The following is an 18,024-nucleotide window of genomic DNA, read 5'->3' on the forward strand; positions in this document are numbered from 1 at the left end:
GACACACACAGAGACAGAGAGACACACACAGAGACACACAGAGAGAGAGACACACAGAGACAGAGAGACACACAGAGACACACACAGAAAGAGACACAGAGACAGAGAGAGACACACAGAGACACACACAAAGAGATACACAGAGAGAGACACACAGACACACACAGAGACAGAGAGAGAAACGGAGAGAGATACACATAGAGACAGAGAGAGAGACACAGAGAGAGACACACGCAGAGACAGAGAGACACACACAGAGACACATACAGAGAGAGACACAGAGACAGAGAGACACACAGAGACACACAGAGAGAGAGACACACACAGAGACAGAGAGACACACACAGAGACACACACAAAGAGATATACAGAGAGATACACACAGAGACACAGAGAGAGAGACACATAAACATAGACCTGTCCTCAGAGACACATACAGCCCTTTCCTCACAGAGACACACACAGCCCTCCCCTCAGAGACACACACAGCCCTGCATAGAGACACACACAGCCCTGCCCTCAGAGACACATACAGCCCTGCCCTCAGAGCGACACACACACACCCCTGCCCTTAAGTCGTAGGCAGGCATGTCCCAGGTGTAGTGTTTATAATGACGAATAAACTGCTTATGAGGCACACTCTGTTTATTGTAATTCTTCTCTTACACAGTCCCTAACACACAGAGGGGTATACGGTCCCCTCACCCGATACCCTAACAAGGTACAGCCTCCGGACTTAGCGTGACCTACACACAGGTCTCTTGCTAACCTAAGAAGGTCCAGCCTCCTGTCCTGGCGGGACTTACTCATACGTCTACCGCTATCCTAGAGTCCTCCGGCTTGGACCTAGGGGAGGCTATCCGACCCACCGCTGGCCCGGCGGGTCTTGACCACTGGATACGCTGAGCCTTAGCCCTCAGAAGGGCTGGAAGGCTGGGTCCAGGGTCCTGGCTATCTTCAGCCCGGGCTTCGGTCTTCGTGTAGGGAGAGAACTCCCCGTACTCTGCGCGCTCACCCTTCTTATACCCGTTTGTGGCCAGGTGTAACCAATCCCACATTCACACGTGGAACTGTCTGATTGGTTCTTACCAAACCGTGGCTACGATCCACTTCACCTCGTCTGACCCCAACCGTTATGTACACAGAGGTAGCGCTGCACTGCCCCTTTGATACCTAGTGGCAATGCAGGTTACCAAACAGTGAGTAGTTAGCACCTCTACATCACCGCTTCCTTCGGAAGCTCCAGCCGTCCCGGCTGCAACAATGTGAAACCCCGAAAACCCCAACAACGCAAGAAATGTGAGTGTGCCTCGCAAACAAAACAGAACAAGAGAAACCCATATAAATACCCCCCCTAATAACACAATGTATGTACAAGGCAAAATAGGCATGACACAGAACACACTAACAATGCGACAGAGCAGGCGGCGTGTGTTGCAAACCGATTTGGAACCGGGAACGTGTTAGCCAACAAGGTGAATATCACAAAAACCGGCGAGATTTAGCACGTGTGTGTTTCGCGGCGCCATCTTAGGGGACGGCCAGCTTCTTCGGTGGCACAGGAGGTTCCGGAAGATTAACAAGAGCGTCAGGTGGGTCCGGAGGCATCTCCGTGGGGACTCCTGACGACCCATGGTCCATCGAGGCCGAACGTGGCCTGCAAGGCTCTGTCACTCCCATGTCATCTGCAGGAGGAACGACACATCTGCGCTGTGGGTTAGGCACCAATGGGGCAACATCTGGCTCGTCGGATGCGTCGCACAATCGGCCCCCAGGGGCGCACGATGCGACAAAGGGTTTTAACCGAGAAGGGTGGACGAACCAGCGACGCCGTCCCCAGCGAATTTTAATGCATTGGGGATGTAGGACCTCAACCACCTCCACCGGACCCCGCCATGGCCTGAGAAGTTTTGCCGATGTGGACACCGGCACCTGGAGGCAGTGAAGCCATGCCCTGTCTCCCGGTGCCCACCGATGCGTGGACGTCCGAGGATCATGCAGTCTCAAATTCGCTCGCTGACAGGAAGCAGAATTTTCAATGGCAGCCTCCCGTGCCTCGGCCAACTTACGGAGGTTAAATCGCAAGTGGTCAACGAGTTTGGATTTCTGCGGTGGCTGTTCTATCTCCAGCCGAACGTTGGCGGGAGGAAAGGCTGTACATTAAAAAGAACAGGGAAAATCCCGTCGCCGCGTGAGGTGCCATGCAGTATGCGGCGAGGACCCCCGGAACTTGCAAGTCCCAGTCGAGGTGGGATTCATCGACATGATGGCATAACATAGAGGTGAGAGTTCTATGCAAGCGCTCCACCATGCCGTTGGTTTGGAGATGGTAGGGCGAAGTGCACACTTTCTTTGTGCCCAACAGGCGGCACACATCGTTCAACAGGACTCCTGAAAAATGTATTTCCTGATCGGTCAGCAACCGTTCTGGTGTGCCCTTGTCCAGGACGTAGCCCTGAACAAAGGTGTTCACGACGGCTGCTGCCAACTGGTTGGGGAGGGCCCAGGCCATAGGCCACCGCGTAAAATATTCTACCCCAACCAGAAGGTACTTATTATCACGTGGCGTAGTAGAAAAAGAGCCCAAAATATCGAGAGCCACCAACTCGTTTATACGAGACACTGAAATGGGTTGCAGGGGCGGACATGCCGGTTTAGCCGGTGGTTTAAGTTGCGTGCATTGAGTGCACCCCAGTAGAATGTCGGTCACATCACGCAGCATGCCAGGCCAGAAAAATTGCAACCGCAACAACCCAATGGTTTTATGAACACCCAGGTGTAACAAGTGCTCGTGCACTGCCCATACGGCTTTACATCGCAAGGCTGAGGGTATGACGATTTATGTTGGCATGAGTCAGCATCCCAATGCATAAGCAAGCCGTGCTTCATAACAAATGAATTGAATTTCCCCTGACGCGGAGCCGCATTAATTGCGTGACGACACAACCGCAACAATGACATGTCGTCGCTCTGGTGCCGACCCAATTCGGCCAAAGTCAGCCCCAGCAAGTCGTCACTGGCCGTTGGATCCGCATGGTCCGACATCGGCGCTGAGGTGTCGGGAAGCGCGGCAGACACCGTTTCGAGAGGCGTGACCTGCTCAGGCAGTGGCGGCTTACAGCGGCCAGAGCCCAAAAAGCATGCACATTTTAGAGCCGGCGGGAGGCGAAACAATGCATCGGCATTCGTGTGTTGTGCACCCTTACGGTAAGTAACATTAAAATCATAGTCCTGAAAGACTTCGAGCCACCGAGAAAGCTGGCCAGACGGTTGGTCAACCCGCATAGCGCACTGTAATGCCGAATGATCAGATCGCATGGTAAAATGCTGACGACATAGGTACGGCCTGTATTGCTGAATGAAAAAGACAATGGCCAGCAGCTCACGTCGGGTAACACAGTATCATTGTTCAGCAGAAGACAAAACTCTGCTACCATAGGCAACGACCCTTTCAATGCCATCAACTCTTTGGGACAAAACACCGCCAATCCCCGTATTTCTAGCGTCAGTGTCCAATACGAATGGTACAGAAAAATCGGGTTATGCTAGGAACGGTGCCATCACGAGTGCGTTCCGCAAAGAGTCGAATGCGGCCCGTTCCGCATCCCCCCAATGAAACATCAACCCTTTGGACGTAGGAGCATGAAGCGGTTTGGCAATCGTCGCGAAGCCAGCAACAAAACGGCGGTAATATGACGCAAAACCAATAAAACTGCGAACATCGCCCGCAGATGTAGGGGTCGGCCATTGGCTAACGCATTTGGTTTTTTCAGAGTCGGTAGAAATTCCCGAGCGGCTGACTATGTGGCCCAAATAGCGCACAGACTCACGCAGAAGGTGACATTTCTGCAGTTTGAATTTTAAGTTAGCAGCCCGCATCTTCAAGAAGATAACACGCAATCGCTCAAGGTGTTCGCCAAACGTGCGGCTAAAGACAATGACGTCGTCAAGATAAATGAGACATGAGTCCCACTAGAGCCCAGCGAGGACCAGCTCCATGAGCATCTGGAATGTCGCTGGGGCCGAGTGGAGACCCATGGGCAATCTATTAAACTCAAAAAGGCCCTGTGGTGTCCGAAAAGCAGTCTTAGGTTTTGATGCCTCGTCGAGGGGAAGTTGCCAAAACCCCGACAGAAGGTCCAAAATGGAAAAATAGTGCGCCCCTGCCAGGGCATCCAATGACTCATCCATACGAGGGAGAGGGTAGGCGTCAGCTACCGAGATTTTATTTAGGCGCCGAAAATCAACACAAAAACTAAATTCTCGCAGAAGAGCGCGCAATTTTATTTGCTGCAAACCGGACAGAAAACCCATGTCTGCACAGAGCGTGTCCAACCATTTCTCATCCGATTTGGAAGGAGGTTGAACCTGTGGCCTGTCAAGCACGTGTCCCACGACGCCGGTGCCCCTGGGCACCGGCGTCGCGTGAGCGAGCACAGTTCCTTGCGGAATGACGGTTGTGGACAACCCGACATTCACCACCTGCAAGAACAGCTCCCTGTCTGTGCAGCCACCAAATCCAACCTTTTAACAACTGTGTTTGAAGGCCCCAGCAAAACGCCATGTGCTGAGGCGTCCGGGGCTAGCGGTTTCTTTAATCGCAAGGGCACGAGCATTTGTGCTCCTGGCGGAATACGTACTGTGCCTGCGACGAACGCCTGCACAGAGGCATTAGCCCTGCGTGGATGTGCGGGCATGGGCAAGAACGTCATCCGACGGCCCGACGGGAGTTTGATACAACCTTGATCCACAAGGATTTTAATAGGCCTTTTCGCGAGAAAGTCAGTGCCTAACAAACATGGCACGGCGAGGGAGGAAGATACCAAAATAGGACCCGCCAATTGAATGCCACCGATCGAAATTTGCGCACGAATTTGCCCAATAATGCCCAGCGAACTTCCATTAGCGGCGAAACAGGGATAGAAACACATTCCCAGGGGCGGCATCGTACGGGCAGTATATTATCAATCAAATCCGAAATGATCGTAGCCGACGCACCAGTATCAACCAACTCACGGAATTCCACACCCTCGATCGAACCGACAACCACGGAGGAACCTGCCGTCGCCGCGACTACCCTATGGGCCAACTCAGACCACTGCCCAGGTCCGAGTGGCCGCGGAGAATTGCCGGAACACTGCGCATCACACGTCGGATCCCGAGCATTTCTTATGGTGTGTTGCGGTGGGTATGGTGTGAATGAGGGACGAGCGTGAGAGGCATCGCAACTTGCCCGATTGTGCCGCGATGCCATGGGCGTCCTGTAGTCCTGGCCTGAGGATCCGGAGGAGCGTCGTCGAGGCGCACGGCAGTCAGAGAAGATGTGGCCTCGTCGGCCACAGTTGAAGCACGTCACGTCGCTGCGTGGAGGAGGCCGTCCACGCTGCTGGTAATTGCGGCGACCGGCATGGTCGGACGATCGCCGGCCCGTTGCCCTGGTTGCCATGAAGGCCCGGTCGCGGGAGAAGCCGTCGTCCCTGCTGGCAGGCTCCGACGTCGAAGCCGAGGCGGCGATGGTCGAATCCGTGTGGAGCAATAAATGCGCGTGGATGCTGCGAGCGGCTCGTAGCGAGCACATATTCTCCTTGTCCACCGCTTGAATGACGATGCACAGCTTGCACGCCAGTTCCAGCATCTTCTGGAGGACAGACTCGAGTAGGAAATCGGCAATCGCCTGGCCGATAGCGTCTACTGTACTCTGTCGGTACTGTGTTGACGCGGCGTCGTCTGAGTAGCGTGAGTTGACAGTGTCGCGCGCCGATGACGCTGCGAGGTGCGATTGGCCCCCAACATTCCCAGAATGCCCTTGGCTTCCGCTTCCGGCGGAACCACGTGATGCCTCGGCGGGAAATTCAAAATGTCCGTCTTGGCCGATGGCGGGAACATCCGCCGGCGGCTGATCTGATCCGCCCGCAGCCTCCAAGTTGATCTCGTCAAGAATGGAGGCTGAAGCATGTAGAAGTTGGACGAGACAGCTGTGTGCTGCCCGGAGTCCGTCCCCCATGGCAAGAGGAGCGACCGGCTGCTGAGCCGGTGGTTGGGCGGCTGGCAATGCGCCGGCATTTTCAGTGGAGTTGGCGGTTCCCGCAGGTGAGTCAGGGTTTTCTCCATGCTGACCTCACACGTGGGCTGAACTTTTTGTTTCCATTTTTCAACCACTTCTGACTCCAGTTGTAGTGTTTATAATGACGAATAAACTTCTTATGAGGCACACTCTGTTTATTGTAATACTTCTCTTACACAGCCCTAACTCACAAAAGGGTATACGGTCCCCTCACCCGATACCCAAAGAAGGTACAGCCTCCGGACTTAGCGGGACTTGCACACAGGTCTCTTGCTAACCTACGGAGGTACAGCAGGACTTACTCTCGAGTCTACCGCTATCCTAGAGTCCTCCGGCTTGGACATAGGGGAGACTATCTGACCCACCGCTAGCCCGGTGGGTCTTGACCACTGGATACGCCGAGCCTTAGCCCTCAGAAGGGCTGGAAGGCCAGGTTCAGGGTCCTGGCTATCTTCAGCCCGGGCTTCGGTCTTCGTGTAGGGAGAGAACTCCCCGCACTCTGCGCACTCACCCTTCTTATACCCATTTGTGGCCAGGTGTAACCAATCCCACATTCCCACGTGAAACTGTCTGATTGGTTCTTACCAAACTGTGGCTACGATCCACTTCACCTCGTCTGACCCTAACCGTTATGTACACAGAGAGGTAACGCTGCACTGCCCCTTTGATACCTAGTGGCAATGCAGGTTACCGAGCAATGTCCTCAGGTTTGCCGTCCACGTGGGCCGGCGACCACGTGCGGTGGCTGTCGCTCGCCACCGCGGGGCCGAGCGCAGCGCAGTCGCGTGTCCCCCCGGTGGTGGTGGCGGTGTAGGAGATGATGGGGGGGGGGGGCATGTGCCGTGCGCAACTGAGGCCCCCGCTGATGGAGCTGCACAGGTCTGAGACCCCCCTCCACGGTGGAACCTCTCTCAACGGTGGGACCACCTTTCACGGTGGGGCCCAGCTCCGTAGTGAGACCCCCCCCTCTCTACGATGTAACTCCCCTCCACGGTGGGACCCAGCTCCGTGGTGAGACCCCCCCCCTCTACGATGTAATGCCCCCCCCCCTCCACGGTGGGGCCCAGCTCCGTGGTGAGACCCCTTCCACGGTGGGACCCAGCTCCGTGGTGAGACCCCCCCCCCGTCTCCACGATGGAACCCCCTCCATGGTGGGACCCGGACCCAGCTCCGTGGTGAGACCCCCCTCCCCCTTCCACAGAGGGGCCCAGCTCCGTGCTGTGTCCGCGCTGATTTTAATTAAAACCCCGAGCGAGGGCAGCGGTGTCAGGTGTGTGGCGCATTAGGGCCCCTTCATCTGAAGCCCCCCTTCCCCCCGGGTCTCCCCGTGTCCCCTCGTGGCACGAGGATTAGCGGAGCCCTGGTGAAGGAAACCCGAGCTGAGCGGCGAGCCCGCGAGCGTGGTGACCACCATCAGCAACATTACTCACGTATCGTCGTCGTCGTCATCATCATCATCAGTCTATAGATATTTATGTAATGGACTGGTAAGCCCCAAGCGCACTAAACCCACGAGATGAAATGTGGACGATTGAGTGGATGAGTGAGTGGATGGCTGAGTGAGTGAGTGGGTGGCTGAGTGAGTGAGTGGGTGGCTGAGTGAGTGGGTGGGTGGCTGAGTGAGTGGGTGGGTGGCTGAGTGAGTGGGTGGTTAAGTGAGTGAGTGGATGGCTGAGTGGGTGGGTGGATGGCTGAGTGAGTGGGTGGGTGGCTGAGTGAGTGGGTGGTTAAGTCAGTGAGTGGGTGGCTGAGTGAGTGGGCGATTGAATGAAGTAGTTACATGGTGAGTTAGTGAGTGAGTGGGTGGCTGACTGAGTGGGTGGGTGGCTGAGTGAGTGGGTGGGTGGCTGAGTGAGTGGGTGGGCGGCTGAGTGAGTGGGCGATTTAATTAAGTAGTTACGTGGTGAGTTAGTGAGCGAGGGAGTGGGTGGCTGAGTGAGTGGACAATTGAATTAAGTAGTTACGTGGTGAGTTAGTGAGTGAGGGAGTGGGTGGCTGAGTGAGTGGGTGGGTGGCTGAGTGAGTGGTGGGCGGCTGAGTGGATGGCTGAGTGACTGGGTGGTTAACTGAGTGAGTGGGTGGGTGGCTGAGTGAGTGGGTGGGCGGCTGAGTGGATGGCTGAGTGACTGGGTGGATAACTGAGTGACGTGGGTGGCTGAGTGAGTGGGCGATTGAATTAAGAAGTTACGTGGGTGAGTTAGTGAGGGAGTGGGTGGCTGAGTGAGTAGGTGGATGAGCGAGTAAGTGGGGGGAGTGATTTAAGTGGTTGCATGCGTGAGTGATTGTTGTGCTGAGTGAGTGAGCTGGTGAGTGAGTTAGTAAGCGAGTGAATGCGGTGAGTGAGTGGTTGGTGAGTGAGTGAGCTGGTGGGCGGGTGATTGAGTTGGTCAGCAAGTGCGTTCGACACTTCGCGTAGCCTTAAAGTGCACTTAGCCTGGCACGAGCGCCGTTGTGACGTCACCGCTACTTAGTGTATGTATGTGTCTGCATGTTTGTGAGTGTGTGTTGAGTTTGAGGAGCGGTGGTGTAGCGGTTAGCGCGCTGCGCTACGAACCAGGTGACCTGGGTTCGATTCCCGCTCACGGCCAACACCAGTGACGATTATCTGAACCGGTCCTGGGCCTCCCCTAGGTCGACTCAGCCTCAAATGCGTACCTGGTGTGATGTGTGAGCATCGCCACTAGGGAGACAAAGGCGGCCGGGCGTGGTGTTGGCCACTGACCCCCTCTTTGCCGTGCCAGCCAGCATAGGCGCTGGCTAACAGCACTTGCCCCAACAGTCTGTGAAGGCTACACGGGGGATCTTTGTCTTTGTTGAGTTTAAGTACGTGTTGTCTGCTCCGGTTTGAAACATCCAGGCTGGCCTGCCTCCGACCCGTCCTGACTACACGGGGGGCCTTTGTCTTTGCCTTGTGTGTGTGTGTGGATGTGTGTGTGTGGATGTGTGTGTGTGGATGTGTGTGTGTGGATGTGTGTGTGTGGATGTGCGTGTGTGGATGTGTGTGTGGGTGGGTGTGTGGGTGGGTGTGGGTGGGTGTGGGTGGGTGTGTGTGTGGGTGGGTGTGGGTGGGTGTGGGTGGGTGTGGGTGGGTGTGTGGGTGAGTGTGTGTGTGGATGTGTGTGTGGGTGTGTGTGTGTGTGGATGTGTGTGTGGGTGTGTGTGGGTGTGTGTGAGTGTTTGTGTGTGTGGGTGTTTGTGTGTGTGGATGTGTGTGTGGGTGGGTGTGGGTGGGTGTGGGTGGGTGTGGGTGGGTGTGGGTGGGTGGGTGTGTGTGAGTGTGTGTGTGAGTGGATGTGGGTGTGTGTGTGTGGATGTGTGTGTGGGTGTGTGTGTGTGGATGTGTGTGTGTGGGTGTGTGTGGATGTGTGTGTGTGTGTGTGGATGTGTGTGGGTGTGTGTGTGGGTGGGTGTGTGGATGTGTGTGGGTGTGTGTGTGTGAGTGTTTGTGTGTGTGGATGTGTGTGTGGGTGGGTGTGGGTGGTTGTGTGTGTAGGTGTGTGTGGGGATGTGTGGGTGGGTGGGTGTGTGTGGGTGGGGTGTGTGTGGGGATGTGTGGGTGGGTGGGTGTGTGTGGGTGGGTGGGGGGTAGCGCCTCGTCTCTCTGGGTCTGCTCTGGGGTCTCCGGCATCCTTGCGTTTCCGCAGGACCACACCAGCGCATCTCGAAACTCGCCTCTCCGTGAGACTCCGCGATTGCGAGTAAGGGACTTCGTGCCGGCTCACCAACCAGCTCACTCACTCACTAACCCACTCACTCACCCACTCACCCACTCACTCACCCACTTACTCACTAACCCACTCACTCACCCACTCACTCACCCACTTACTCACTCACTAGCCCACTCACTCACTAACCCACTCACTCACTCACAGACTCACCAACCAGCTCACTCACTCACTCACTAACCCATTCACTCACTAACCCACTCACTCACTCACCCACTCACTAACCCACTCACTCACCCACTCACTCACTCACAGACTCACCAACCAGCTCACTCACTCGCTCACTCACTCACTAACCCACTCACTCACTAACCCACTCACTCACAGACTCACCAACCAGCTCACTCACTCACCCACTCACCCACTCACTCACTCACAGACTCACCAACCAGCTCACTCACTCGCCCACTCACTCACTCGCCCATTCACTCACCCACTCACTCACCCACTTACTCACCCACCCACTTACTCACCCACTCACCCACTCACTCACTCACCCACAGACTCACCAACCAGCTCACTCACTCGCCCACTCACTCACTCGCCCACTCACTCACTCGCCCACTCACTCACCCACTCACTCACTCACCCACTCACTCACCCACTCACTCACCCACTCACTCACTCACAGACTCACCAACCAGCTCACTCACTCGCCCATTCACTCACTAACCCACTCACTCACCCACTCACTCGCTCACAGACTCACCAACCAGCTCACTCACTCACCCACTCACTCACCCACTCACTCACGCACTCACTCATTCACAGACTCACCAACCAGCTCACTCACTCGCCCACTCACTCACTCACCCACTCACCCACTCACTCACCCACTCACTCACCCACTCACTCACTCACAGACTAACCAACCAGCTCACTCACTCGCTCACTCACTCACTCACCCACTCACTCACCCACTTACTCACCCACTCACTCACAGACTCACCAACCAGCTCACTCACTCGCCCACTCACTCACTAACCCAGTCACTCATCCACTCACTCACCCACTTACTCACCCACTCACTCACTCACAGACTCACCAACCAGCTCACTCACTTGCCCACTCACTCACTAACCCACTCACTCACCCACTCACTCACCCACTTACTCACCCACCCACTCACTCACAGACTCACCAACCAGCTCACTCACTCACTAACCAAGCCAGCCATTCGCTCACAAACTCGCCAGCTCACTCACTCAACCACTCACCCGCTCACCGCTCACCCACTCACCCCTCACCCACTCACCCACTCACTCACCCCCTCACTCACCCCCTCACTCACTCACCCACTTACTCACCCACTCACTCACCCCTCACCCACCCACCCACTTACTTACCCACTCACTCACTCAACCCCTCACCCACCCACTCACTCACCCACTCACTCATTCACCCACTCACTCACCCACTCACTCACCCCTCACTCACCCACCCACTCACTCACCCTCCCACTCACTCATTCACCCCTCACCCACTCACCTCACGCACTCGCTCACCCATTCACCCACTCACTCACCACTCACTCACCCACCCACTCACTCACCCCTCACTCACTCACCCACCCACTCACCCCTCACTCACCCACTCACCCCTCAAACACTCACTCATCCCTCATCCACTCACTCACCCACTCACTCACCCACTCACTCACCCACTTACTCACCCACTCACTCACCCCTCACCCACCCACTCACCCACTCACTCATCCCTCACTCACTCACCACTCACAGACTCACCCACTCACTCACTCACCCACTCACTCACCCACTTACTCACCCACTCACTCACCCCTCACCCACCCACTCACCCACTCACTCACCCCTCACTCACCCACCCACTCACCCCTCACTCACCCACTTACCCACTCACTCACTCACTCACCCCTCACACACTCACTCACCGACTCACTCACCCCTCACTCACCCACTCACTCACCCACTCACTCACCCACTCACTCACTCACTCCTCACCCACTCACTCACTCACTCACCCCTCACTCACTCACCCCTCACTCATCCACCCCTCACACACTCACCTACCCACTCACCCACTCACTCACCTACCCACTCACTCACCCACTCACTCACCTACCCACCCACTCACTCACCCATTCACCCACGCGCGTGCAATTACGGCACATGGCTCGTGAGTCGAGTGCCCCGACTCACGTGGAGGTGTCCACCCCCCGGGTGGATCCTCATCCTCGTCTGCTCCTCCTCCTCGTCCAGCAGGACACTCCATGTCGGGCCACCTCGGCAACCATCTTCGTGCTCCGACGCAGGGGACCGCCGCGGAAAGGGGGCCACAAGGACCCCCGCGGCGCGCGTGGCTCTCTCGCTACTTCAGGTGAGGACCCAGATCTCTGCGCAGGCGTCCCTCGGGCCCTCAGGCACCCACGGGTCGAGCGAGCCTCGCGACCCTCCTGGGCCTCATGGGCCCTCGGGACCCCTCGGGACCCCCTAAGCGGCACACAGGACCCCGTGATCCCTCAAGGATCCCGCGACCCCCCGGCAGAGCACGGCCATTCCCCTCGCCACCCCCTGCGCCCACCACCTCCTCCATACCCCCCTAGCCCCCCCCCCCACTATCCCCTCCAGCCCCCCAATCTAACTACCCCCTCCACGTTTCCTGCTGCCCACACGCTGCCCCCCCCCCCTATACTAACACTCGCCTGCCTGTCGCCCCCACCCCTTAACCCACTACTGCCCACCTGCCCCCACTCCTGCCCCCCCCCCACTCATGCCCCCCCCCCCCCATCTCCTGCCCCCCCCCCCTCCAGGTGTTCCCGCGCGCGGGCACGCGCCACGCTGCTGCGGCGCGTGCCCGCGCTGCGCTGGGTGCCGCGGTACCGCGCGCGCGCGCTGCTCCCGGGTGACGTCATCTCGGGCATCAGCACGGGGGTCATGGCCGTGCCGCAGGGTACACACAGATACACACACAGATACATACAGATACATACACACAGATACATACACACAGATACATACACACAGATACATACAGATACATACACACAGATACATACACACATATACATACAGATACATACAGATACATACACACAGATACACACACACAGATACATACACACAGATACATACACACATTGATACATACACACATATACATACACACAGATACATACACACAGATACACACACACACAGATACACACACACAGATACACACACAGATACATACACACAGATACACACACAGATACACACACACAGATACACACACAGATACACACACAGATACACACACACAGATACATACACACAGATACACACACACAGATACATACACACAGATACATACATACAGATACATACACACAGATACATACACACAGATACATACACACAGATACACACACACAGATACATACAGATACATACATACAGATACATACACACAGATACATACACACACAGATACATACACACACAGATACATACACGCACAGATACATACACGCAGATACATACACACAGATACATACACACAGATACATACACACAGATACACACACAGATACATACACACACTGATACATACACACAGATACATACACACAGATACACACAGATACAGATATACAGATACACACACAGATACACACACAGATACATACATACAGATACACACACACAGATACACACACACAGAGACATACACACAGATACATACATACAGATACATACACACAGATACACACACATATACATACACACAGATACATACACACAGATACATACACACACTGATACATACACACATATACATACACACATACACACAGATACATACACACAGATACATACACACAGATACATACACACAGATACATACACACAGATACACACAGATACACACTGATACACACACAGATACATACACACAGACACACACACACAGATACACAACAACAACAACAACCGCCATTCGCCACTAAGTGGCGGTGACGTCACCACGACGCTTGTGCCAGGCTATGTGCACCCTGAGGCCACGTGAAGTGTCGAACGCCCGCTGGCAGGAGGTCACGGGGCAGACCCAGGTGCCACGGGTCGACTGACTGAGTTGACTGGCTGATGCACCACCTGTGCCCCTACTGTGCCAACCTGCTGTGCTTTAGCCACCCGGCGTTCCGCTCGTTGTTCTGAGCGTCGCTCCTCTGCCCTCCGTTGTTGTTGGAGGGCGACTGCCTCCAACTGCCCAGTAGCATCCTTCACGAGCCTCCTCCACAGAGGCCGATCTTGACACCGCTGGTACCAGTCATCGGCAAGTCCACTCAGCTCCACGTCCTCCTGTACCACATCACTCCATCTCCTCTCTAGCCCGTGCCGCGCCCGCTTAGCCCCCTCAATCCGGCCAAACAAAAGCTGTTTCGGCATGCGGTGGCTGGGCATGCGGGCTACATGACCCAGCCATCGCAGCCTTGCCTGCCGGAGGAGCTCACCGATGGGACCCTGCCCAGATCTTTTAAGGATTTGTGAGCTCCTCACACAATCCAGTCTGGTTAAACCCAGGATGGATCGTAGGCAGGCCAGCCTAAATGTTTCTAACCGGCGAAGATGTTCCATTAGGGGGGTCCACGTTTCGCAAGCGTAGAGAAGGGAGGGAATGACCGTGGCCGAGAAGACCTGACGCTTAGTGTGGAGTGACAGACCAGGTAGCTTCCACACAGCGTTACGCAACCGATGAAAAGATATTGCCGCTCGACTGATTCGGAGTAAGACCTCTGCTGTTAAACTGGAGCCGGTCATAAGCACACTGCCAAGGTATGGGAAACTCTCCACTCGCTCCACAACTGCCCCATCGCCGATTGGGAGTTGTGGGGGTGGAGTGTCCGATGGTACAAAATACGCAGGCAGGTGCTTAGTTTTGGTGGGGCTGATGGTAAGGCCCCACCTCTTAGTGGCACGCTCCAGTCTCAGCAGCAGCGGCTCCAACTCCTCCTCTGAATGAGCAGCTATTACCAAATCATCAGCATATATAACGTGGTTGAGCAATTGGGAGCCATCCCTTGACCGCACCCGGGCATCGATCAGCCTCCCATTATATCTGTACCATATGGAGATTCCCCCGGTACAGCTATTGAAGGCTTCACGAACTACGTGGTCAAAATAGATGTTAAATAATGTGGGAGCCAGAGGACATCCCTGTCGCACCCCAAGGTGTACAGGGAATGGCTCTGACTCCCGGCCACGTAGTTTTACCCGGGCCCGCTCACCATCATGAAGGTCCTTAATGATCGTGAGCAGAGGGTCAGGGACTCCAAAAGCACGAAGAACAACTAAGAGCCCAGGCCTACTGATGGTATCATAGGCCTTGACCAGGTCAATAACGCAGAGATGTAGGTCTTGTTGGAAATCCCTACACCTCTGCTGTAGCAGACGGACAGAAAATATGGCATCTGTGCAGGACCGCCCTTTCCTGAAACCGCATTGGGGCTCCGCAAGCCTCTCCTCAGCGTGAAGGGCAAGGCGATGTTGAATAATCCTTGCCAGGACCTTTCCCGACACACTGAGGAGTGAGATGCCCCTGTAGTTGTTACAGTCTGTGCGGTCCCCCTTCTTAAAGAGAGAGACCACCAGGGCATCCTTCCAATCCTGCAGAACCCGTCCAGTGGTCCAGACTGTTGTTATGATGTCATATAGGGCAGTCTGTGCACCAACGCCACCCTCCCTCAGCATTTCGCTTAGGAGATCATCTCTGCCCGCTGCCTTTCCTGGTCTCAGACTCCGGATCGCCTTCAGTACTTCCTCAAACAGATGACACCTCAGCCAGCCACTCACAGGGGTGACTTCTTCCAATATTTGAGGCAGATGACACCTCAGCCAGCCACTCACAGGGGGTGACTTCTTCCAATATTTGAGGCACTGCAGCCTCAGCAGAGTCATCCTCACTTTGTGCCACGATGTTTTCCTGGCTGAGGGATTTCCCCTCCCCCAGGACCTCACAGATATGCTCACACCTGTACACACCCCTGTACACACACCTGTACACACACCTGTACACACACACCTGTACACACACCCCTGTACACACACCCCTGTACACACACCTGTACACACACACCTGTACACACACCTGTACACACACACCTGTACACCCCTGTGCACACACCTGTACACACCCCTGTACACACACCTGTACACACCTGTACACACACACCTGTACACACCCCTGTACACACACCTGTACACACCTGTACACACACACCTGTACACACACCTGTACACACACACCTGTGCACACACACACACACCTGTACACACACACACCTGTACACACACACCTGTACACACACCTGTACACACCCCTGTACACACACCTGTACACACACACACCTGTACACACCCCTGTACACACACACCTGTACACACACACCTGTACACACACACACCTGTACACACACACGCCTGTACACACACCTGTACACACACACACACCTGTATACACACCTGTACACACACCCCTGTACACACCCCTGTACACACACATCTGTACACACCTGTACACACACCTGTACACACACCTTTACACACCTGTACACACCCCTGTACACACACACCTGTACACACCTGTACACACACACACCTGTACACACACAGGAATGGCGTACGCGCTGCTGGCCGCGCTGCCGCCCGTGCTGGGCCTCTACTCCTCCTTCTACCCTCCACTCGTCTACTTCTTCTTCGGCACCTCCAGGCACATCTCGGTCGGTGCGTACCTCCATTGTCTCACTCTGTGTCTCCCTGTGTCTCCCTGTGTCTCCTTGTGTCTCCATGTCTCACCCTGTGTCTCCATGTCTCACCCTGTGTCTCCCTGTGTCTCCCTGTGTCTCCATGTCTCTCCCTGTGTCTCCGTGTGTCTCCATGTATCACTCTGTCTCCCTGTGTCTCCATGTGTCTCCATGTGTCTCCATGTCTCGCCCTGTGTCTCTTTGTGTCTCCATGTGTCTCCATGTCTCGCCCTGTGTCTTCCTGTGTCTCCATGTGTCTCCATGTCTCACCCTGTCTCCATGTGTCTCCATGTCTCACCCTGTGTCTCCCTGTGTCTCCATGTCTCACCCTGTGTCTCCTTGTGTCTCCATGTGTCTCCATGTCTCGCCCTGTGGCTTCTTGTGTCTCCATGTGTCTCCATGTCTCACCCTGTGTCTCCATGTGTCTCCATGTCTCACCATGTGTCTCCATGTGTCTCCATGTGTCTCCATGTCTCACCCTGTGTCTCCCTGTCTCACCCTGTGTCTCACCCTGTGTCTACATGTCTCACCCTGTGTCTCCATGTCTCACCCTGTGTCTCATGTCTCACTCTGTCTCATGTCTCTGTGTCCTCCTGTCTCACTCTGTGTCTCAATGTCTCACCCTGTGTCTCCATGTCTCACTCTGTATCTTCCTGTCTCACCCTGTGTCTCATGTCTCACTCTGTGTCTCAGTGTCTCACCCTGTGTCTCCATGTCTCACCCTGTGTCCTCCTGTCTCACCTTGTATCTCCCTGTGTCCCCATGTGTCTCCATGTCTCACCCTGTGTCTCCATGTCTCACCCTGTATCTCTCTGTCTCCCGTGTCTCCCTGTCTCTCTATTCCCCCGGTGCCTCCCTGCCTCCGTGTTCCCCGCGTACCCGTGTCTCCCTCTCTCTTCACTCCGCGTGTCCCCGTCATCGCGTGTCTCTCTCCACGCCCCCGCATCTCAGTGCGCCCGTGGTCCTGTCCCCGTGACACCCGTGTCTCCGTAACACCCGTGTCTCCGTGCCTCTGTGCCCGCAATGCCAAGTGTGTCTATACCCGTTTCCGCACACCCGCGTGTCCGTGTCCCTGTGCCTCCGTCTCCCCGTGTCCCGTGCCGCTCAACGAGGACCACCTGCGCAGGGGTGGGTCAGGTGAGCAGTTGGTCACCTCACCTTGGTGGATCCCGACCCCGCTCACCTGAAGTCCGTGTCTCCCTCACCCCAGGCCCGTTCGCCGTGGTCAGCAGAGGGGGGATGGCCGGGGAGGTGAACGGAGCGCCTCGCGCCCGACCACATGTTCACGGCGCCCAACTCCTCAGCCGTGCACGCCGACCCCGGGTCCAACGCACGCCACGCGCACGGCCTGGCGGACGCTGTGGCCAGGGACCTCCCGCCCACCTCCCCCCTCCCCCCCCACTCAACCCACCTCTCTACTCCCCTCCCCCCACCTACTCCCTCCCTCCCCCCCACCACCAACCCCCCCCCCCACC

At 55.8% G+C, this 18,024-nt stretch overlaps 1 protein-coding gene across 1 annotated transcript in view; it reads right to left on the reverse strand.

Moving 5' to 3' along the window:
* The window catches only part of LOC142905257 (LHFPL tetraspan subfamily member 3 protein-like), a 36,436-nt gene extending 24,139 nt beyond the window's left edge, over positions 1-12,297 (reverse strand). The window contains exon 1 of the mRNA XM_076064872.1: positions 11,967-12,297. The gene's annotated coding sequence lies outside the window, so the exon portion shown is untranslated. The remainder of the gene's footprint in view (positions 1-11,966) is intronic.
* Between the last annotated feature and the right edge of the window lie 5,727 nt (positions 12,298-18,024).

This window comes from Petromyzon marinus, unplaced genomic scaffold (assembly GCF_048934315.1).
Source record: "Petromyzon marinus isolate PM22_M1 ecotype Great Lakes invasive population unplaced genomic scaffold, UKy_Petmar_22M1.pri1.0 PM_Scaffold_86, whole genome shotgun sequence".
Classification (NCBI taxonomy): domain Eukaryota; kingdom Metazoa; phylum Chordata; class Hyperoartia; order Petromyzontiformes; family Petromyzontidae; genus Petromyzon; species Petromyzon marinus.